The 23,280-nt window shown below is 46.4% G+C and overlaps 1 long non-coding RNA gene across 1 annotated transcript in view; it reads left to right on the plus strand.

Moving 5' to 3' along the window:
* LOC144767467 (uncharacterized) overlaps positions 1-23,280 on the plus strand; it is a 109,022-nt gene that overhangs the window by 38,540 nt on the left and 47,202 nt on the right. Inside the window, exon 3 of the long non-coding RNA XR_013598218.1 lies at positions 3,118-3,177. This is a non-coding gene — a long non-coding RNA (uncharacterized LOC144767467). The remainder of the gene's footprint in view (positions 1-3,117; positions 3,178-23,280) is intronic.

Here is a 23,280-nt window from a genome sequence, read left to right on the forward strand (position 1 = left end):
GTAAAAGCGCAGACGGTACCAGGGCAAACTTTTAGCCTAATGTGCACGTAAATACAAATGTTGCATTACAAATGCTATAGGTGTCACATTTGCGAAAGTTATAACTATTGGCATTGTAAATGACAAAGCTATTAATTTAGCTATTTTCAAAACCAACACATAAATGAACATTTGGTGAATTACCATTAAAATATTTCACTTTTTTACTAAGATATTATTGTACTCTTTTATGCAAACAAAATTTAGATACTGCATAAATAACTTTAATAAAACATATTTTATATGTAGCTTTTTATGTAAAAAAAAAACTATAGCACAAAGCAAAAAACAATTGCCATTTACAATGCTAATAGCTCAAATTTAAATAATGCGAGACCTATTGCATTGCAAATGCTTGTTAGTCTCTGGCAGGTGTAGGAGTGTGTTTGGCAATTGCTTGAGTTTTGTGTCCTGTTCTGAAGTTGTTTTTGTGTGTGTGTCTTGCTTACTGTCTCTAAATTGTCTCTGTACTGTTGTGTATTGTGTAGCTGTCTGTTGTCTGTAAAGCGGTGTCTGTTTGTTTAGGGGTTTTAATAGTTAGTAATAGGGGGATAAGTGTTCTGTTTCGGGGTTTTAATAGTTAGTAATAGGGGGATTAGTGTTCTTTATTGGGGTTTTAATAGTAATAGGGGGATTGTTGTTCAGTAAACATTTTTTTGTAGCTTTTACAAAGCGTGGCTTGTGCTTTGTCACAATGCTAGCCAGGTCCAAGAACCTCACTGAGCAGGAGTTTGGGGGGCTAATGTGGTTGATACTCCACTACCTCCCAAATATGATTGGGGGTGGAGGCAGGGTACTGAAGGGGTACCCAACCCAAGAAAGAAAGATGAGGTGGGAGAGGGTGTGGTACCAGATGTTACGAATCTTTGGAGTGGACAGGACCATGAGACAGTACAAACATTGGTGGGCTGATATTATCAACCGTGAGCAGGATCTCCTGGACCACCTTGGAATTGAGGTTGACGGAACAATTGGTAAGTCAACTTACATTAATGTCATGTATTAACAGGTGTTTTTTAGGGTAATGCTATTCCATTTTGTAACAATAGGGGCCTCACTGACGAGTCCCTTGCGCCGCTGTAACATCAGATGTAGTGACGTTCTGGTAACGCAGAAGCCTGAGTGATATTTATCATGCCGGAATATGCCACTCATTGAGGCATAATGCTGCATGATAAATATCCGCCCTTTCAATGCATTGTTCTGTGTCAAAGGGGCGTGCAATGGGTGTTGTTTTTGCTTTGTCCACCAACATCCATGGCCTTTTGTCACTGCTCCAGGGGCCTTCTTTATGAAGACCTTGCGCCGCCGGTGCGTCACTTTTAACATGGGGAAAAAGTGAGGCACCAGCGGCGCAAGGCCTTCATAAATAAGGCCCCAGATGTACGAGTCTGAGGCAGCGCTAAAAGCACATGCCTGCCCAGGGGAGGCGTAAGGGAGGCGCAACGGGGAGTAAATTCTTCAGGTATCCATGTATTTACAATTTCCCTGTGTGCAGCTGCATTGTGCAGCACACAGCGAAAAATGTCAATGCAGTTTCTGACCATTTCTGTACAGGAAGGTATCCCTTACGGTACCTACAACATCTTCCAAGCAACACAGCCACCCTTGCATCATGGTGCGAAAGGTTTTGTCCCACTGCATGACAGCAGTTTGTGGGCAAGGCCAGGGAAAGGGACAAAGATGCTACCTTAAGGGAACCACATGTTCCATCATGGTATATCATATGTATGCAAAATGGATCATTGAAAAAATAGTTCACGCACTGACAATAGTCAATTAATAATGGCCCAAAACATCCAAAGTAGTGCATAACATTGACATGAACTTTGAAGCAAACTTCATGGTCCCCCCTTCATCACACATTGGAGGCCCTGTACATACTGTACTAATCTACAGGGACATCACCTTAGAGGAGTATATGTCTGCCAGCATCACAAGTAACCTTGTAGTGGTTTTAAATCTCTCCACAAACGTGTTTGTCTGTGTATTTCACTATACACAATGTGCTACATTACCATCTGTATGCAGCGAAGATGCACAAGTGTCAACTGAGTGCAAACCATACAATGCCTTCATTCATTCATCATGACTGTGTGCAGGAAGGATCGCATTTAATTGCATGAAATGTACACAATGACTGGATGTACACTAACTAGTTGTGACGTTAATTGCAGTGCAGATTGCACAACAAAATGAAGAACTAAAGACATTTGTGCATCAATGTGCATACATGATGGCATACCATGGGCTAAGTAAGGTTTGGTAGCATACCCAAATATAGGATTCCGCAAACAGCTGGGATTACGTCCGGTCACATGTATGATGTGTTTAAACAACAACATCAATATAAATGATAGGCCATTATCGTGCTCAGTCACGTGGGAAAGAGGCACACATCTACAAGGCCAGGAAAAGTGTATGTAATATTAATCCCATGTACACGTGTACATGGTCTACTTGCACACAGATCTATGTGTATGTGTGTAATTGCATGTTGCTTGCAGTTGTAGTCACAATGCACTTATCAATGAAGCTGACACACTCACACATCTAAGGGTCCCAGTACATCTGGGAATGATCAATAGTCAAATGCTAAGCCATGTGTGCATTAGGGAGGTCAAACTGCTCTAAATGGACAATTAAATACCACGATTGGTTGAATACATATGGTGGATATTGAATTTTTGTTGGTGTGTGACGCATTATTCAGCTGGCACATCTGTGAATTCTCAGATGTTCATATTCACTATTGTACAAAAGTCCCCCATAAATGCAAAATCACATACATCAACACAATGCAAACATATTTGCAACATGGGACAAGTGTGCATGTATTTAGCAAATGCCATCTCAATGTGACAACACAAACAAGGGAGCACATGTGTTACACATGCAGTCGAAGAGTGTGCTTCACATGTGAAGCACTTAGCCAGAGACTGTTGTATTAATCTGGTAGCCTCATGGGACGCAACGTAAGCCCTTGGTGAAGATACCAGTGACTCTCATGAAATATCTGTACTGTGTTGAAATGTCCAACATACGCTGATAATTTGGTCTATTGTCTTTCCCATGTAGGTTGACCACCCCCATACACAAAGGATGAGGTGGAGTCGTTCAAGAATCCAAAGGCCACTGGTGAGTGTGAAATTATTTCTATCTTTGTCTGTATGCTTACAATGTCTCCTCATGCATGCCTTGTATGCAGACAGTCCAGAAGCATCTTCCTTGCATGCAGCATGTATACACATCACATGTGCATGGAAGTGTCAAGGACTCCTTGGCACGATGTGCAAATGCATCATGTCAAAGATAAGGGTCACATGTATGAGGTGTGACTGTGTGCGAGGCCCACAGTAACGCTTCTTGTGCTGCTGTATGTATCTACCACATAAAAGGAGACCACATCCAAAGAATAAATCTATACCTTCATAGAGCACCATACTCAGGTGTGAGGGTATCAAGGCGCTGAAGGGAGGGGGGGTGCTGCTACTGCTGAAATAGCCAGGTCTTGAGTAGTTTAATGAAGGTAAGATGGTCCTTGGTCAGTCGTAGGTGTGCCGTAAGGGAGTTTCATTTCTTGGTGACCAGGTGGGAGGATGATCTACCTCCGGTGGTGGATCAGCAAATCCTTGGGATGGTGGCGAGTGCGAGGCTTGCGGAGCAGAGGTGGCAGGTAGGATCTGAGAACGAGAGGCGGATGATGAGTCATACTGGGCCCATGTCATGGAGCTCTGTGTGTGTGTGTGGGTGAGGAGCCTGAACGTGATCCTTCTGTTAACGGTGACCCAGTGTCGGTTTATATAGTTGGTAGATATGTTGCTGTGGTGAGGGCTGTCCAGGATGAGTCGTGCGGAGGCGTTTAGTATGGGTTGTAGTTGTTACTGAAGTCTGGCGGTGGTTCCTGTGTATAGGGCGTTCCTGTTGTACAGTTGGCTGGTGATGAGGGCCTGGGTGACCGCCTTACATGTTCCGGTGGTGATCCACCTGAATATCTATCGGAGCATGCGCAGGGTGTTGAAGCATAAGGATGAGATGATGTTCACTTGTTTGTTCATTGTGAGTGAGTAGTCCTGGATGAATCCCAAGTGGCGTGTATGGTCCGTGGGTGTTGTTGCAGTGACCAGCGTTGTGGACCACCATGAGTCGTCCCTGGCGGATGGTGATTTTCTAAGGATGATGACCTCCGTATTGTCTGAGTTCAGTTTCAGCTGACTGAGCTTCATCCGTAGTGCTGCGTCTTTCATTCATTCATGGAGGTTGATTTGGGGGGGGCTGGGTCTTTGGTGAGGGAGAGTACCAGCAGGGTGTCATTGGCATAGGAGATGAGGTTGAGGTTGTGTGTGCATGCAATGGCGGCAAGAGTGCTCATGGAGATGTTCAAGAGTGTTGGGCTGAGCGAGGAGCCTTGGGGTACGTGAGAGTCAGTGTATTTAAACAATGCCTACATGACACATGCTAATTGTAGTACAACATACATATACGTCCTACATGTATTAATTCCTTGTGCCCCACGTGTGTCAGCACTTGCCATTGTTAGCGTGATGCAACAGTGCTGCAAGTCCTTCATTAATTATGCTAAAAATTTATGCAACTAAAAGGGTCACCTGCAGATTTCCCGATTGACATCACTACTTCATATGCAATGATGTACTTGTGTCTAAATGGTACTTGCATCATTTACCAGGCAGAGTCAAACCACATACCAGGCCTTAATGCTTGCCATGATTTGACGTCCCCTGTCAAGATGTCTCTACCATGAAAGTGTTGTGCAGTGTGTGTTGCGTTGTGTGTCAAAATCCAGCACGTATCTACTCCGAAGCAGCACCCCATGTACAAGTGTAAAAGAAATAGGAGGCGGTGCCCAAATGAATAGCAGGGCACACCTGTGCTTTTCCTAACAACACAACCAAAATTGCCATTGTTTGTTTCAATAGTGCATTTGACACGTGTGTTGCCTTGTGCAGCATACAGGGATGATGTTCCGTTAAACTTGCATTGTATCTGCATATGAAGTGTCAACTTTCAATGCCTAAAGAAACCTTGCCTGCACACAGATGCACTGGCATCATGTTGAAGAGGGGCCTGCATTTGTGCGTGCAGAGCATTGGGTTCATGCGCAGGCAAAATGCATTGGAATGCACTGTCTCAGTCAGTCAGTCAGGATTCTTTATTCGATGATTAAAAATCACCATAAAAAGTACAAACATACAATATACACTCATATCATTAAAAAACAATTAAATTAACATGAATCCTGTTATTGATACAACTATATCCAAGTATATGATAGAAAAAAGGACATTGTGGAACTTTGACACCAGTATCAAGAATCTCACAGTCCCCCCCCCCCCCTCTAGTTGCCCTCAATCGAGCAGCCACTTTAATAAAATTAATAATACAGCACAATGTAAGGGGATCGTTCGCCTGTTGTAAATAGATCAAAGCCTCTCAGGCGCATTTTATGTTAGATTTTCTTAAGATGTCTACCAGAAATCTACGCCTAGGTACAGAATAAAATGAACATAACAATACAAAATGAAGGGAATCCTGCGGAGACCTATTGTCGCAGCCGCAGGTTCCCTTCTGCTCAATTGTAGTGGAATACCCTAAAGGTGATCCCAATAAATATGGTAAAAGATTGAGCCTAAAACGGTTCATTAAAAATCTATCTTGTGCATTTTGCATCAAGTATAAATAGGGTTCCATTCCTTCTCGGGTCTTTACAATGTTATAGGCACATACCGTGGTTTTGACCCTATCCAGCTCTGTTCTCAGGGTGGCTTTATGTGCCAAAAACACATTTTTAACAGTCGACTTCTGGAGTGGAGTAATTCTTGCCGGGTCAGAAAAGAGGTTCCCGATGCCCAGCGTGTCCAGAACGGACTTAACATAACTGAGCCACGGGATTCGCAACCATTTTTCTCTGCCCAAGCAATCCTTCATTATTTCTCTACTTAAAATTGCCTCAGGGTTTATCCAGATTTTTAGCCAAGCTAAAATTGGCCTGACTGTCACCAAGTCCTCAAGATAGGGTATCCCTAGCTCCCTGTGTGCAATTGATGCAGCTAAGCTGTGCGGAGCTTTCAGGATGGAGCGTAGATATTTATTCTCCTCCCGCTGGAGTTGGCAAGTATTCACAAAACCCCACACCTCTGCCCCATAAGTGACTTTGGAGCAACACATGGAGTTATACAGGTTCAGCACCTGTTCAGGGCACCACCTCCCCAACCTCCTGCCATAACCTGCAATAGCTCCATTGGTTACATTCATCTTTCGACAGCGTTCCTCCACCAGGTGATTAAATTTTAAAGACCCGTCAAATAGTAAGCTCAGATACGAGAATGATTTGACCTTCTCTATCTTGTGGCTCCCTATCGTGAATGTGCATTTGTTGCATGGTTTATTACCAACAGATAAAACATACGATTTTCCAAGATTAACAAAAAGATCTAAAGAACCCATAAAGGATACAAAACCATCAATTAAAATCTGTAGGCTCTTTGGTGTTCGCCCGAGGAGGACCGCGTCGTCTGCGTAAAGTAACACCGGAACATGACGCGTCCCTACTCGTGGGCAATCTGATCCCAGCTGTAAGAGATGCTGCTCTAGTTTGTTAATGTACAGGGAAAACAAAAAGGGTGCCAAGATACAGCCTTGGCGTACCCCACTTCTACAGAAAAAAGAATCAGTACATTCCCCCTCCGTGTTATACCTTACTTGCGCTGAGGTGTTACTGTGCAATTCTCGTAAAATTTTAATAAGGCCGATCTCTATCCCCATGTTAGTCATCATGTCCCAGAGCTTGTCCCTGTTAACATGGTCAAAGGCAGCTGCCAGATCCATGAATCCCATGTAGATGGATTCCGTACTGGCCTTGGTGTACTTTGCTGCTAGCATATAAAGGTTCAAGCACTGGTCGCTCGTGGACCGACCCTTCCTAAAACCGTACTGTGTATCAGAGATAATGTTATTCGCCTCGGTCCGCTCCGACAGCCGGTTTAGTATCCCCCTCCCCAAAATTTTGGCGGATACGTCGATCAAGGAGATGGGGCGATAGCATTGCGAGTCATCCCTATTGCCCTTTTTAAAGATCGGGACAATAATGGCCGTAGACCAGGAGGGTGGTAAGCCATGGCGAATTGCAGTGTTAATGACTCTTGTCATTATAGGGGCCCATAATTCCACGGAGCTTAAGAACAGATCAGGCGGGATTCCATCTGGGCCTGGGGCCTTGTTTTTAGACAACCCCTCAATCCCGACCTTAATCTCCTTTAGTGTGAAAGCTATGGGCTGGGCTTGGTCGACATTCCGTTGATCATGCGATGTACACGTTTCATGATTATATAGGGCCCTATAATGAGTAATCCACGTAGTGGATGTTATATTTGTTCCTAATTTAGGGACCGTATCATCCTGGAAGGTGGGCCTATTAATAATTCTCCAAAATTCGGTCATGTCCCTCTTTTCCCCCGCCTCCCTTAAATCCGCCCAACTTTCTGCTTGTAATGCCTTTTTCCTCCTGCACAGCTCACTCTTATACTTTTTCCTACAGGAGGCAACTCGTGTGGCATCTCTTGGCCTTATTTTAATACTATCTTTAAGTTCCCTCAGAGCTTTAGAACAGTCTCGGTCAAACCAGCGTGGTTGGCTACCAATAACTTTTGTCTGGGCACTAGTTTTTAACAGCCCATCTACTAAATCAGTAATATGCTTAAATGCTATAAGTAACTGCTGTCCTTCTATTGCCACATCTAGACATGCCTCAAAAGCTAACTTCCCTTTCTCTATCAGTAATTTGTAGAACCTATCTCCATCAATCTTCGACCACCTGAGGCGTCTACCCTGATCAGTAGCCCTCTCAATTGTTGCAACGTGCTTGGTCCCACTGGGATCAGCACGGTGGGGGACAACTAGTACCAATGGATTATGGTCGCTAAACGGGTTCCATTCAATCCCCACCCTGGAGATCTTATTTTTAAAAGCCCTTGAGGCGAGAATGTAATCAATATTTGACGAGCAGCCTCTACCCTTGAAGGTGGGTGGCAAGGTCTCATCTTGCGGTAAATGCACCATGTCCATAGTGTGAACCAGGTCGTGGTCATTCAGAAATTTTGTTAGAGCGTGACCTTCTGACGAGTGTTCAAAATGGGCTCCACTCTCCTCTGGGCATCGAGAGCATAATTCATCTATTGGGAAAAGGGCTGGACAGAGGTGACAGTTGAAGTAAATGTAAATGTAAATGTAAATGTAGTATACTTGTAAAGCGCACAGCTGCCCCAGCAACGGGGCGTCCCGGCGCTGTATAACTCTGGGGAACCCGTCCTGGCTTTCCCTGTGGGATGGTCCCTTGCTGGGAGTCCCCAAGGTGGAGCCAGGCATCCCCGGAATTGGTGGGGCCGTTGTGGAGATTAGGCAAGCTAATGCCCAGAGTTGCCGAGTGGAACCCCTGATTAGAGTAAGCACCGAAGCGAGAATTATCGAGTCTGCTGACCAAGGTCCACGACCCTGCCGCGTCGGGAATTGAACCCTGGTCCCAAGCTGACTTCTGCTCTCAGGCCTGCCGCCTCTAACCAGTGAGCCACACTACTCCACAAGTCCCCCATTACTAAAATGTTTTGGGCATGGGCCCTTGCTTCATGGGTGGGGACCTGACACAGTCTGTTCTCCAGATCTCTAATCAGTACATCACATCCTCCACCCACCACATTATTATAAACATTGAACATTGTCAATTTAAGTCCCTTGCCATTAAACCGCACCTCTTGGATGTCATGTGAGTTACAGTTTAAGGTTGACCAAGTGCCCTGGAGGTTCAAGTCTACGTATATAGATAACCCTCCCACTGCCCTGCCTGGTCTAGATTTCCTTGCCGGGACAAAGAAACATTTGTACCCTTCTATGTGTAGGGAGCTATTATCAACTGCCCAAGTTTCTTGTAGGCAAATTATAGAAAAATTGGTTATGTACTGTCGCCATTCTTTATTATTAAATTTCGCGGCCAGACCCGCTATGTTCCACGAGACTATTCTAATTGCCTCGTCCGCTACCTCCCTCCTTTTGCCTCCCCAGCCTGGGGGTTGCAGAGAAGTTAATTGCACATCTTCTTCAGCCATATTTCCCATCACTGTATTTCGGTGCCTAGACTGCTCTAAAGGAGGGACATGTGCATTACCATTTTTGCTTGACTCTACCAGTCTAGGGGGGCCATTTTGTGGGTCAGCAGTGTCATTGTCTGCTACACCGAGTCAATCAACTCCCTCCAAACCCGCTAGTGCTAAAAAGCGATTAGAGGTGGGCAGGGAGTGATCAGCCCCGTGTTGCAAAAATGGTCTGAAGCTGCCCCCCTGCATTTGTAATGGGAGGCCAAAACCAAAATTCTGGTGGCCAGATAGTGCGTCAATATACTGGTTTTGTTGATGAACTGGGGGTCTAAAATTGGTTACCGGAACAAATAGTCCTCTGGGATAAAAGTAGGTCAGGTCTCGTACAGTGATTAAACTACCAACATTTTGGGAAAACCCATCTACGATATATCTGACAGCTTTTTCATCCTGAAAATTTATTATCACAATATCGCCTGCTAGATCCTTCGTTCTTTGGCCTAGCCAAAACAGACGCCTAACATTAAGAATTAGCCCATTTAGATGTAATGGGAGTGGGCAATTCTGTCTCAACCAGTATATGACCTTATTTTTCAGCCCTTGCTGATCTTCTCCCCATCCTTCCTCTAAGACTGGCACTCCGGTAAGAACAACTACATATGGGGCCACTTCCGGGGGTAATTCTACTCTGGGCCTCTTGGCTGGGAGAGTCCTAACCGGTTTATCTTGGCCAATGGGTTTGAGGGCATTACCGGGGGGATTCAATTTTGGTACTTGTCTAAGTGATTTTACTGTTTCTCCTTCCTTTATCATCTTATCGTTATTATTTAGCCCAGCTACATTGGGGAGCAATATATTGCGAGGTTTTGGTGTAGGCAAATTAGTAGTTTTAGTTCCGTTTTGGATTTTAGCCTTAGTGATTGAAGACGAAACAGAATTTTGGGGCTCTGAAGCTGATTTTGTTAAATCCTTAACTGCAACTTTAATTTCCCCAATGGCCTTATCTAGTTTCTCAAGTTGGCTGGTAAGCGCCTTCATTCTCTCCACTAGTGGTGTTGTGAAAGCTTTTATTAGTTGTTCTATTTTACTCATGAGATTATTACTAGATGAGTCGTTAGTCAGTATGGGAGATGGGTTAATCGTTATGGATGGTGTGGGTACACTCAGAGTAGGTCTATTAATAAGTCCCTCATTAGTGCAAGTAGTCTTATTTTTATTTTTGTTTTTCCAAAAAGAGTCCCCCCTCTTTTTCCTTCTTTTAGGTGGTGGGCCTTGAGGTCTAGGGGTTTTGGATGTTACTTTTGCTATATAATTTGTGTCCGCTTCCGGTGGCAAAGTATCTGGCAGCACTTCAACCTCTGGCGTATTATAATCAAAAACTGACTTGTTTAGAGACTCACCGCTGACAGCAACAATTGAGGGGGTTCTTTCTTGTAAGAGAAAAGGAATACTATCATTTCGAGAAACCTCAGAAGCCTCAGAGTCCCCTTTCACCGAGGAAGTGCTGTGAATAGGAGAAATTATTAATTTTAGCGATCCCAAGGATGAACGCCTATTTTTAATCAATTCTATGGAGCGACGTCTCTCCGCCCGTCTTTCTGAAAGGGAAATTTCCTTATCAATTCCAGTATTGGGCCTCAATAAAAAGTTATCCAGCGTACGCTGGCTAGCCCCTCCTATTGTAGTTTGCTTATCCTTAATGGGAGACGACATCCTCATATGCCGTTGGGATTTACTCAAACACGCTGGCATGCCCCGCAGTTCAAACAATTATCTTGCCAAACAACCCGGCTAGATGCGTGCACCCACAACCTGCCACCACACTAGAAAAACGTCTTGAGTTCAGTGTGTACAGCCCAGTCTCCAGCGGTCTCAGAGGGCCTCAGAGGGCCCTCCCTTGTCCCGGGCTTCTCCCGGCGCGTCCCGCTTAGCGTTGTGTAAACTCTACAAATAGAAAATGTGGCGGTCCGGGGGCGGGGCTCACAGGTGCGCAGGCCAGGTGATCAGGGCCGAGCAGGGACTCTTGGGAGAGTGAGTCCCTGCTGCTCGATGTTCCTTTCCTGCAGCGCTGCCACAACACAGCAATCCGCCACTCTCCACAGCCCCCACGGGTCTCTGCAACACCCACGGGTCCAGGCAGGTTCACAGCTTAGAAAAAAGGCAAGTTTCGTCCAGGGTCCCAAGTACTCGGAGGTAGGGAGCCCTTTTCAGTGGTTTGCCGGTCCGGGGCGGGGCTCACAGGTGCGCAGGCCAGGTGATCAGGGCCGAGCAGGGACTCTTGGGAGAGTGAGTCCCTGCTGCGCGATGTTCCTTTCCTGCAGCGCTGCCACAACACAGCAATCCGCCACTCTCCACAGCCCCCACGGGTCTCTGCAACACCCACGGGTCCAGGCAGGTTCACAGCTTAGAAAAAAGGCAAGTTTCGTCCAGCGTCTCATATGTATTGAGGCATTTCATGTCATCTAGATTTGTCATCGTGTTAGGAATTACTCAACATTACTTCGCATCCCTGTGTCTGAGCATCAATGATGATGCCAACATGCGTCAAAAATGTATGCCCTGTTAGCAATAGGCCCTTGACAAAATGTGCCTAACATTGCATGAATGTGCATGTGTAAGTGCAGACTGATGTGGATATTCTTGCTCCATTGAAAACATGTCACAAGATGAGGAGAGGCAGTATAGGATTCGTCTTGAAAGATACTGCCACATCCGCAATGTTGGACGCTCATTCAGGCAGATGGGACGCAGACATGAGCAGACACGTGCAGCTGGAGCCTGGAGATCACCAACTCCCACTCCACCATCCAACACGCGGACCCGGAAGCAAAAGGGAAAGAAATCTGCCATGGACACTGGACCAGGACCTGAATCATGGCAAGAACATCCTCCCCAAATGAACACCGCATCCCCAAAACAGAGTGGACCCTCAAGCCTACCCACCACTGCACCATCAACATCAGGTTCGTCAGCACCCCCAGCTAATCTTGCGTCCGGATCATCAACATATCCCACTTCCGGACATCCCTCTGCTCTGACCCCTGTGACCACCACTGCTCCACCATCTGGAACCACCACTGCTCCGCCCCCTGCAACTAACCCAGGTCTATCAGCAGTAGCGTCAACTGAACTGCCCCATGCGGAAGTCACACATCCTACAACTGGACATGCAGCAGCCCCCCCAGAGCTCGACGTTGGCCTACTGATGGCCAAAATTGCCACACTTGAAAAGGGCTAACAGGACATTAACTTGAAGATGGCGGGCATACAACTACAGCTGGCCACCCTGTTGAGCTTGGTTGCTGACTTAAATTCCACCATTAGCCAAATGGATGAGCATCAATAGCCACTCACTCAACAACGCCACTACAACTGTGGTCGTTGTCCCGGACATGTAATTTCACATGCGAAGTTACAGACAATGTTATTTTTTACCTCTTAAATAGTTAGATAGGCGTTAAGATAGTTGTTGTAGTTAGGAATAGTGTTAGGATAAGTGTTAAGTTATTAGGAATGGGTGGGGGGTTGATGTATAGTGTATGTTAAATGTATTTTAATATGAAAAAATAAAAACAATTACAAAAAAATATATATTTGTTTAGTTAGGTAGGTTAATTAGTATGTGTTTAGATTAAGTGTATGTATGCCTTATGTGTGATTGTTGAATAGGGGGTGGGGGGTCATCTGTGTGTTGTGGTGTATGTGTGAGGTAGGTTTAGGAACAATAAGAAAGTATAAGTGTAGATGTTAGTGCCTTAGATTAGCTTAGTGTAGGAATTATCTTCAAATGTTAATAAGTGTAGTGTAGCCCCAAGTACCTCAACGACCGCCTGACCTTCTACACGCCCACCCGCCAGCTACGTTCTACAAGCCTCGCCCTCGTACCACGCATCCGAAGAGCCACCGCCAGAGGCAGATCCTTCTCCTACCTGGCGGCCAAGACATGGAACTCCCTCCCCATCCACCTTCGGCTGACCCAGGACCATCTCGCCTTCAGGAGACAACTCAAGACCTGGCTGTTCGAGCAATAGCAGACCCCTTGCCCCAAGCGCCTTGAGACCCTTCCGGGTGAGTAGTGCGCTATACAAATGTTATGATTGATTGATTGATTGATAGTTGACCATTGCATTTTATTTGTGTGAACTTGTTTGTAAATAAAATATGTTTAAAATTTACAAAATGTCTGACTTGTAGGCATATGAAGTTGTGAAATCAGCTTAGTGTGAGCCTTACACTTGCTGTCCAAGGAATGTCAACAATTATCTTATATCTGACATTACCGTTAAATGTTAGGTTTTGTAATCCAAATGTTCATAAGACTATCACTAATTCATAGAGGCCACTACTCACCCTTGAGGGACTTAAGGTATTGTGTGGCAGGTGAGCCCATGTGACCAACATTCATGTGAAAAGATCTTGGGACCTCTTTTATGATGTATTGCCGTAGTGAAGCACAGCAGGCCTTCCTGTTGCGCTACTCGTTTGCAGGATAAAGGGCAGGACCGTGCCGTATCTGTAAGATAGTGCGCAGTCCTGTTGTTTTCACCAGCACCGGTGCACAATGGCCTGTCCTGCACAAACGCAGGCACCTTTGCACAATGGTGCAAGGGTGGCTGCCTTGCGGGGAACATTAATCTTGTACAGGAACGGACACCTCTCAGTTAAGTAATCATCACAACAGCCTCTTCCTCGTACTATATGTGCTGCATTGTGTGGAAAAGGGAAGACAAGGAGAAATGATGATATTTCTCACCATTGCGCCTTCCTCACACCTGCCCTGGGTCTGTGTATTTTTTGGCCAGTGCCTCAGATTTCATGTTCCTATTAAATCTGGGGCAGTGTCAAAAGCAAATGGATGTTGCAGGGAACGCACCCAGCAACACCCATTGCACGTGCCTGCAACGCAGAACACTGCGTTCAAGGGCCGGATTTTTAGCATGCTGCATTATCCCATGACTATGGGTCTTGGTGATGGCTGATAAGTATTAGGCAGGGTTCGGCGTCACAGGACGTCACTACCAGTGAGGGACAGATGGCGCAAGGGGCGTCATTAATTAGGCCACCTGGTATTGAGACTGTAGCTCAATGCTTGCAGTGTTGGCCCAATCTTGAGGGGGAGTATGACCCAGTTCTTTTCTGCAAGTGGAAAATAAATCGGCATCACGGTCTGGCTATGTTGATGCATGGAAATTTGACCATGGCCAGGTATGTATTGAAGAGGTATGTCTTGTGGGCGTGGAAGCAGATTCATTGGTAGAGGTTTGCTGGTCCAGGGTTGTGGCTGACTGTGGAGACGTGTGTGAGCTCCTTGAGTGTCAGTATATCTGTCTGGTGTGGATGCAGTAGAGCTCCTGTTAGTGCTGGCTGAATTGGTATTGTCATGGGACCCACAGGGAACGTCTACCTACGGTGGTCTGGACATTCATCATTTTTTTCCTTACGGAATTTGTGATACTGATGTAGAGGGCTATCACATTGAACAGGCTGATGATGATGGATGTGTGGCTGATGTAATCAATGAAATCTGTGCCAATTAATGTGATGCTCTTGCTGAGTTTGCGGAGGGTGAAGAAGTATGGTGAGGATACTGCAATTATCCATAATGACATGGTGAGGGATGAGTTCTGTACAATGTAGAGTTTGCGTGCCACATATGAGTGGTGTAGTGTTTGCCCAGCCCACGGGACCACCAGGTATAGTCCCATTTGGTAGTGGTGGTTGTGAGGATGATGACCTGTTTTGAAAACAAATAGAGATTTGCCCAGCTGAGGCACATACTTGTTGGCACATCTTGCATCCATTGTGGTTAGTTGTGTCCTGTGATGTTGGGTACCTTGGGGAGGGAGAGGCAGAGCGGGGTGTATTAGGCGTAGGATACTATGCTGAGTCCATGTTCAATGATGTTGTCAGCAAGTGGGGCCATGTAGACGTAGTAGACAAAGGTACTGAGGGACAGTCCCTGAGGAACTCCGCATCAGTACTCTGTGTGTTTTGATGTGAAATGTATTAGGCTGATTCATCTGCTCCGGACTGCAAGGGAGGAGACAATCCAGTGTGGTGTATTACCTTGCGTCATGCCATAGTGGAGTCTGGCTGCTAGTGTGTTGTGGAACATTGTTTCTTGAAATGATGAGATGTATTGTGTATATGGAGTGGCAGTGTGGCCTACTTTGAGGAGTGTGTGGATGTTGCAGTGGCGTGTAGGAGGGATCTATTGATGCTGTTGTTTGTCATGGAGCAGGATTGGGGATGTTGTATGTTAGTATGAACTTCACTGGGTGCATGTTGACCCTCTGGTTTGTTACTTTGTATGCAAATGTGTGTGGAAAGATGTGCCTGTGGGTCTTGCCGTCTGTTTGGTCAGCAGGGGTCAATACAAAGGGGAGGGACTAGGATAGGACAATGTTTTACGGGGTCCAGTGTACTCGTCCTATAGACTCGTGACACAAAGGGATGTACAAAAGTTCCCCGGGAAGAGTGACGGAGAGAGGTGTGTGTGCTGGTAAGTGGGGAGAATCCCCTTGTTGGAACTAGAACCCTCACACACCCAGCAAGCTAGGTGTCATGCTTCATCATATGGGCTCTGCTCCTCGTCAGACTGGCGCTGCAATGTCTGACGGGCTCCCGAAACCGGGGCTCTTTATCGGAGATCTTCTGTTCCCGCCATATGGTGCATGCGTGTGAGAGGGCCTGGGGAGTGTGGTCGTGACGTGAATTTTAAATTAAAAAAGGTGAGTCAGTCCACATACTGAATTTATTCTCGTAGTAGACTCCCTTGGTTAAAAACAAAGGATGGTGGTGTGGGAGGGGAGAGACAATTACCCTGACACTATTAAAGTGAATTGGACTACTACCCTCAATTATCGGTCAACATGTTTCTTGCCTGATGGCAATTCTTCAGGACCTAGTAGAATCGTACCACACAGTGAAAATTGTAGTGAAAAATATATATACACAAAAGTAAAGGGTCAAAACTTGCAGGCAGGTATACGACCGTATTTAGTCAGTAATACCAGGATGCAGGCCAGTCGGTCCTGCTGCAGTGTGAATGCCTGTGGAAATGAGATTAAGTTAAAAGACATTATACAGGATAACTGCATTAATGAAGTTACACCCTGAAAGGATCGTGAGCGCACACCCACCCACACTAACCGTGCTAGTTAAAAAACCGAGCATAAACGCTGATAATAGTGGCAAACCATTGATGTGATCAATTAGTACAAGCCATTGCATGCATCGGTCGGAAGTGACATGAAGAAACAACTATGTACAGTGCTGTACGATCTGAGGAGTGTTATCTAGGTAACCTTACCCTAAACAGGATCCCTGATGGACCTCTCAGTCTGCTCCCGTGGGACCGGCTGGGGAGGTATGGTACCTAATTTGCAGGAGACAATGGTTGTTTACAGAGTGGGTAGTCTACTGCAATTATTGTCTGGAGTGCTGGCAACCAGGCGTAGACTAACCAAATGGCATACGAGACAAGGTAAGGTATAGTTCCTCCCTACGTGCCCCGAGCACTGGAATCGTCCGGTGTGTCCCCCACTGCCTCAATCGGCCAGGGCTACACCGACCACCGGGGCGAGAGCGGCCAACAAGACCAGCGCCCACCGTCTGTGCGCCGTGCCCCAAACGGAGCGTCAGAGACCCAGCGCGAGCCGGCAAAGCAGCCGAGCCAGGTGGCCGTGTCCGTCCCGTATTTACAGAAAGGTGCGCTGCACCGTCGTGCAGCGGGAGACGGCCATCCAGAGAGTCACATACCCCTGGGATACAGTGGGGATTCACGAAAGAGCTTACCTGGTCAGTCATCGGCGTACCAAGGCGGCTACATGAATAAGTCTCACCTTCGGCGGCAGCAGTCCAAGCCGATTCACCTACCCCACGAGCAGCGTCTGGATAATGACGCCGAGCAGCTGGTGACGGTCTCTCTGTGCGGGCCATATTTAAGCGCCACCGAGACTGACTGCTGCAGCGTCGTTCTCCATTATGGGACCGCCCCCACCCATGACTGCGCATGTGTTGTGTAGAGGGAGACTTGCCAAGAGACGGTCTGTTGGCTATGGCGGCCATCTTAGAGAGGTGAAAGTTATAGAGGAAAGCAGATGGGGAAGATGATAGCTGTTCCTTCTAAAGGCTGGGCAGTAGAGCATGTGACTGCGAGTATCCAAATGGCCAGGTAATCAATTGTAAATAGGTCTCAACATAACCGGGATACAGTATTAGACTTGCCAAGAGACGGTCTGTTGGCTATGGCGGCCATCTTAGAGAGGTGAAAGTTATAGAGGAAAGCAGATGGGGAAGATGATAGCTGTTCCTTTTAAAGGCTGGGTAGTAGAGCATGTGACTGCGAGTATCCAAATGACCAGGTAATCAATTGTAAATTGGTCTCAACATAACAGGGATACAGTATTAGACATACCATTGCTCGTAATGGACGTCGCATCAGTGTATAGATCACAAGGTCATGTGCCTAAAGACACCCAAGGGACAGAGTCATTTAATCCAACTAGGTCCAATCGAAGACGATGGACCCATCTTTGTTCAATCCTGAACAGGGCTTTTTTGGAGATGACTCGGTGGGCTTCTAACACCAACCAAGTGAGACTGTCTGCTGTGTGTTTGTTTTGGAAAAAATGTTCGTATAGTTTGGTATGTGTTTTGTGGCACCTGATGTTGCTCTTGTGCTCTAAAATCCTTACTTTTATGTGCCTCATGGTCATTCCTATGTAGTTTTTGCCACAAGGGCAAGTGATCATGTAGACACAATTGGTGCTGTTGCAGTTGGTGTGCTTGCGTAGTTGCCACCGAAATGTGTCAGACAATCTTACTTCTTTACATTGGGATGTCTGGGGGCATGCCGCACATCCGCCACAGGGGAAATGACCTATCACTGGGGGAAGGTCCCACAGTCTCCTCTGGTTATCACTGTTGTTATGTCTTGGGCGGGTGTGTATAAGGGCATCCTTGAGATTTGCAGTTCTTTTAAATGCGAATCTGGGATTCGGAATTTCAAGCCCTCCCGAGTTGATTATTGGCCAATGTTTATTTATTGTTTTTTTGAGAAATGTGGAGTTGGGAGTGAAAGAGGTCACACATGTTATCAACTCGTCTTGGGCTTTAGGATGTTCTTCCAAAAGGTTTGTTCTAGGGTTATTCAGGGCTCTTTTACGTGACTGTTTTATTAACCTGGTTGGATACCCTCTGTCTTGTAGTTTGTGGCTAAGGGATAACCTGCCCTTTGGCCAATTCCTCCGGATTAGGAGGAATTGCTCGGATACAGTAGATTTCCATAGGGAGGCCACTCTGCTACAACACAAACTACAAGACAGAGGGTATCCAACCAGGTTAATAAAACAGTCACGTAAAACAGCCCTGAATAACCCTAGAACAAACCTTTTGGAAGAACATCCTAAAGCCCAAGACGAGTTGATAACATGTGTGACCTCTTTCACTCCCAACTCCACATTTCTCAAAAAAACAATAAATAAACATTGGCCAATAATCAACTCGGGAGGGCTTGAAATTCCAAATCCCAGATTCGCATTTAAAAGAACTGCAAATCTCAAGGATGCCCTTATACACACCCGCCCAAGACATAACAACAGTGATAACCAGAGGAGACTGTGGGACCTTCCCCCAGTGGTAGGTCATTTCCCCTGTGGCGGATGTGCGGCATGCCCCCAGACATCCCAATGTAAAGAAGTAAGATTGTCTGACCCATTTCGGTGGCAACTACGCAAGCACACCAACTGCAACAGCACCAATTGTGTCTACATGATCACTTGCCCTTGTGGCACAAACTACATAGGAATGACCATGAGGCACATAAAAGTAAGGATTTTAGAGCACAAGAGCAACATCAGGTGCCACAAAACACATACCAAACTATACGAACATTTTTTCCAAAACAAACACACAGCAGACAGTCTCACTTGGTTGGTGTTAGAAGCCCACCGAGTCATCTCCAAAAAAGCCCTGTTCAGGATTGAACAAAGATGGGTCCATCGTCTTCGATTGGACCTAGTTGGATTAAATGACTCTGTCCCTTGGGTGTCTTTAGGCACATGACCTTGTGATCTATACACTGATGCGACGTCCATTACGAGCAATGGTATGTCTAATACTGTATCCCTGTTATGTTGAGACCAATTTACAATTGATTACCTGGTCATTTGGATACTCGCAGTCACATGCTCTACTACCCAGCCTTTAAAAGGAACAGCTATCATCTTCCCCATCTGCTTTCCTCCATAACTTTCACCTCTCTAAGATGGCCGCCATAGCCAACAGACCGTCTCTTGGCAAGTCTAATACTGTATCCCGGTTATGTTGAGACCTATTTACAATTGATTACCTGGCCATTTGGATACTCGCAGTCACATGCTCTACTGCCCAGCCTTTAGAAGGAACAGCTATCATCTTCCCCATCTGCTTTCCTCTATAACTTTCACCTCTCTAAGATGGCCGCCATAGCCAACAGACCGTCTCTTGGCAAGTCTCCCTCTACACAACACATGCGCAGTCCTGGGTGGGGGCGATCCCATAATGGAGAACGACGCTGCAGCAGTCAGTCTCGGTGGCGCTTAAATATGGCCCGCACAGAGAGACCGTCACCAGCTGCTCGGCGTCATTATCCAGACGCTGCTCGTGGGGTAGGTGAATCGGCTTGGACTGCTGCCGCCGAAGGTGAGACTTATTCATGTAGCCGCCTTGGTACGCCGATGACTGACCAGGTAAGCTCTTTCGTGAATCCCCACTGTATCCCAGGGGTATGTGACTCTCTGGATGGCCGTCTCCCGCTGCACGACGGTGCAGCGCACCTTTCTGTAAATACGGGACGGACGCGGCCACCTGGCTCGGCTGCTTTGCCGGCTCGCGCTGGGTCTCTGACGCTCCGTTTGGGGCACGGCGCACAGACGGTGGGCGCTGGTCTTGTTGGCCGCTCTCGCCCCGGTGGTCGGTGTAGCCCTGGCCGATTGAGGCAGTGGGGGACACACCGGACGATTCCAGTGCTCGGGGCACGTAGGGAGGAACTATACCTTACCTTGTCTCGTATGCCATTTGGTTAGTCTACGCCTGGTTGCCAGCACTCCAGACAATAATTGCAGTAGACTACCCACTCTGTAAACAACCATTGTCTCCTGCAAATTAGGTACCATACCTCCCCAGCCGGTCCCACGGGAGCAGACTGAGAGGTCCATCAGGGATCCTGTTTAGGGTAAGGTTACCTAGATAACACTCCTCAGATCGTACAGCACTGTACATAGTTGTTTCTTCATGTCACTTCCGACCGATGCATGCAATGGCTTGTACTAATTGATCACATCAATGGTTTGCCACTATTATCAGCGTTTATGCTCGGTTTTCTAACTAGCACGGTTAGTGTGGGTGTGTGTGCGCTCACGATCCTTTCAGGGTGTAACTTCATTAATGCAGTTATCCTGTATAATGTCTTTTAACTTAATCTCATTTCCACAGGCATTCACACTGCAGCAGGACCGACTGGCCTGCATCCTGGTATTACTGACTAAATACGGTCGTATACCTGCCTGCAAGTTTTGACCCTTTACTTTTGTGTATAGATATTTTTCACTACAATTTTCACTGTGTGGTACGATTCTACTAGGTCCTGAAGAATTGCCATCAGGCAAGAAACATGTTGACCGATAATTGAGGGTAGTAGTCCAATTCACTCTAATAGTGTCAGGGTAATTGTCTCTCCCCTCCCACACCACCATCCTTTGTTTTTAACCAAGGGAGTCTACTACGAGAATAAATTCAGTATGTGGACTGACTCACCTTTTTTTATTTAAAATTCACGTCACGACCACACTCCCCAGGCCCTCTCACACGCATGCACCATATGGCGGGAACAGAAGATCTCCGATAAAGAGCCCCGGTTTCGGGAGCCCGTCAGACATTGCAGCGCCAGTCTGACGAGGAGCAGAGCCCATATGATGAAGCATGACACCTAGCTTGCTGGGTGTGTGAGGGTTCTAGTTCCAACAAGGGGATTCTCCCCACTTACCAGCACACACACCTCTCTCCGTCACTCTTCCCGGGGAACTTTTGGTCAGCAGGGGTATCATTGGTAATGTCATTTAGCTCTCACCATTTGCAATTATTGTGGAGGTGCATGTTCCAATGGTGGAGTCCATATACTGTCACTGTTTATGTGCAATGGGGGATGCAGCCCTGTGGAAGATGTGCTGTGGGCAGGGTTGTCTGGGTGCTCCTTAATGTATGGCCATCAAGGTGTTTGTGGTGTCAAACATGTTGACATGTGGCTATGTCAAGCGAAGGTGTTGTGTGGGATGCCTTGGTTATGTTCATCAAAGTTGACATTCACTTTGCTGATCTAGTGGTAGGAGACTGATCCAAGTGTCTTGCAAATTTCTCTGGAGTGAGTGCGGCCTGAGCTGGGTCATATTGTGAAATTTTGTATGGAGTTGATGATTACCATGGATTGGCAGGATGTGTAGAGGATTGTGCCCTTGTTGAATTTCCTTTTGTGTGTATCAGATGAGTTTGACATTTTGCTGTGATGTTGGCCCTGTAGGCGGAGTGTATTTCCTGGGGTTTGGTTGACCCTCAAAGCTAACTCCAGTAGCCTGCACATGAGCATTGATAATTGTATGCCCGTGGATACACATGTGACATTGGTGGTGTGTTGTATGTTGTGCTTCAAGGAGGTGTGCAGGCATGTATGTGCATATGTAGTACAACATCTGTAATTCGTAATGATCTGAGTTTGTGTGGCACATGGTGGATGGAGGGGTGTGTATCAGTGCTGAGGCAAGGGACTCTGTGTTGATCTTGCACCAGTGTCTGCACAGGGAATGTGGCCTTGACATGTGTAAGGTGTGTTTTGTTAAAGATGAGAGGATGCATTGGGCCTGTGATTTGGGAGGATGTGAGGGATGGCCAAGGAAAATGTTGTTATCTTGGATGAAAATGTGTTCAAGGGTGTGTCCCACCTTGTGAGTTGTGGTGATGACAACTTGGGTATATCTGATGTTGGCAATGTTGTCTAGGAGTGCGGTGAAGTTGAATTGGCAGAGTTTGTCAAGGAGTTATACTGGTGTCTGAGCTGTACATAGTCCCTGTATTGGTGGTTGTTGTGCGCTCTGTGATCTGCATTGGAGTTGCCAAATGCTGTGGCACATCAAGGATGCCTGTATGCGAGGGTACAACATGGAGTTGTCCTGTAGTTGACTGTGATACAGGACTGGACATGTTCAGGACTGTGCAATGACTTGATCCTAATGGCATTAGTCTGTTGGAGGCAGTTCCTGGAGATGATGGCAAGCCATCCCTCCATGGTGTTTGTGTCCGTATATCTGCATGATCTTGTACAAGTTGTGCATTGCGTATGCAATGTCCGTTACAGAAGAGAGCCAGGCAACGTAACTTGTGCCAGAGGCTGTTGATGGCCTCACACATTTATATGACATGTCTGTGCAGAGGACATGTGTGTAGGAGGATGCAGCTCAGCCATTACTGTGCATTGGCACACAGCTGGCTGTTCATAGCTGACATTGTCTGGAGACGGGGTAAGGTGCTTCAGCTGTGTCAACATGAGACTGTTGCTTGTTAGTTGCACGGTGTTGAGAGCTGACAGTTGTATTATCTTACAAGGTTGCATACATGGAGTGCTGCATTTGTAGTGGGGGTTGTTTTAACGACCAGGGTAACTTGAGCTGGTCTTGCTCATGTTGTGTATGTTCACTGATGTGCTTGAACTCTGCACAACAATGGTACCTATATACATCATCCCCCATTCAGCTGTGGTTGTGTGTAGGGTGAGCTGCTTGGAGGCAGGAGCATGGACGTGTGTGGGTGCTGGATGGACAGGTAACTGCAGTGGAAGTGGCAAGTAAATGTCACTGTGAATACAGAGAAAAACAGGGGATAGACAAGAGACAGCCTAAATTAGCGCTATCAGGAACAGCAGACACACACAACAAGGGCACAAAACAGTGAACAAGGCACAGACAGACCATGGTGCCACAGGCAAATGGGCTCATTGGCAATCTACATTGTACTAGTGGTACAGATCGTACCACGAGTCTAGAGGGGCATTTCAATTTGGCAATGACATTTCTTGTCTGTTGTTGTAAAAAAATCTGTGTGATGG

The sequence above is a fragment of the Lissotriton helveticus genome, chromosome 7, assembly GCF_964261635.1.
Source record: "Lissotriton helveticus chromosome 7, aLisHel1.1, whole genome shotgun sequence".
Classification (NCBI taxonomy): Eukaryota; Metazoa; Chordata; class Amphibia; order Caudata; family Salamandridae; genus Lissotriton; species Lissotriton helveticus.